The sequence below is a fragment of the Trichechus manatus genome, unplaced genomic scaffold (genome assembly GCF_000243295.1).
Source record: "Trichechus manatus latirostris isolate Lorelei unplaced genomic scaffold, TriManLat1.0 scaffold00006, whole genome shotgun sequence".
In the NCBI taxonomy this organism is placed as follows: Eukaryota; Metazoa; Chordata; class Mammalia; order Sirenia; family Trichechidae; genus Trichechus; species Trichechus manatus.
This window is the reverse complement of record NW_004443942.1, coordinates 69,247-70,590: the sequence shown is the minus strand read 5'-3', so window position 1 is coordinate 70,590 and position 1,344 is coordinate 69,247. Positions and strand designations below refer to the sequence as shown.

Genomic DNA, 1,344 nt, shown 5'->3' with positions numbered 1-1,344 from the left:
ATCTTTTTCAGGGTGTCCTTTACTTCCGTGTTCCTCAGGCTGTAGATCAGGGGGTTGGGCATAGGAGTTATAAGACTATAAAACACAGAGACTGCTTTGTTGTATTTCAAAGTATTTCTTGTTTTAGGTTGCCGTAGGTACGTGAAAAACAATGTTCCACAGAAGATGATGACCACAGTGAGGTGGGAGGCACAGGTGGAAAACGCTTTGCACTTGCCCTCTGAAGATTGGATTTTTATAACTGAAAAGAGGATGCAGATGTCCGAGATGAGGACAGCCAGGAGGGACCCAGTGAGATTCACTGCAGAGAAGATTAAGAGCTGCTTTTCTTTGTTGTGGGTGTCAGAGCAGGAGAGGGCAAGGAGAGGGGGGTCAGCACAGTAGAAGTGGTGGATGATGTTGGAGTCACAGAAAGACAACTGGAAAGTCAGAACTGTCTGTATCACAGAGTTTAGGAAGCCATAAGTTTAGACCCCTATTCACCAGCTCCCTGCAGACCCGCTGAGTCATAATGGTTGTGCAAACCGGGGTTGCAGATAGGCATGTAGCGGTCATAGGCCATTGTTGCCAAGAGGAAGCATTCAGTGGTGGCAAAAGCACTGGAGAAGTACAGCTGAGCAAAACAGCCTGAAAAGGAGATGGTTTTTTTCTTCACCAATAAATTTTGCAGCATCTTGGGCCCAATGGAAGAGGAGTAACAGAGATCAATGAATGCCAGATGACTGAGGAAATAGTACATGGGAGTGTGGAGCTGTGAATCCACCTTAATGAGCAGGATCATGCCAAGGTTTCCCACTAGGGTGATGAGATAAATTACCAGGAATATCACAAACAGGGGGAGCTGAAGCTCAGGACGGTCTGTGAATCTCATGAGGACAAATTCTGTCTCTGTGGTACAATTGCCTCTTGCCATTTTGTTCTGTCATCTGTTGCAAAAAGAATATGCCTTAAAATGAGTAGATACTTAAAAAAAAACTTATCAACTTTTGTTCCAGTCCAAGATGACAAGAATTTGGCTTCAAATACCTAATAGCTAAAGGCTGTCATTAGCCACAGGGTTTCTTTTTGTTAAATTGGAAAATTTTGGGTTCTTTTTTTTTTGGAGTAGAGGAAATGATAGTGTTTCCCTACAGGTCTTACTTCATGTTAACAGTGGAAGTGTTTTCAGTTCAATTCAACCAACATTTTTGGGCCCCACTTGGAGCAGATAGTGTGATTTGTGCTGGGATACAGAGACCCGTACGGCCTTACCCTGTCAAGTCTAGTGGAAGAATTGATAATGCAGCTCCTATTTTGTGTTATTAGTTGATAACACAAAGAATTATTTCACAAGAGGAAGTGATA

At 43.0% G+C, this 1,344-nt stretch overlaps 1 pseudogene; it reads right to left on the bottom strand.

Annotated features, from left to right (window-relative positions):
- Positions 1 to 2: 2 nt before the first annotated feature.
- On the bottom strand, positions 3 to 913 carry LOC111821636 (olfactory receptor 1030-like; annotated as a pseudogene).
- Positions 914 to 1,344: the final 431 nt, after the last annotated feature.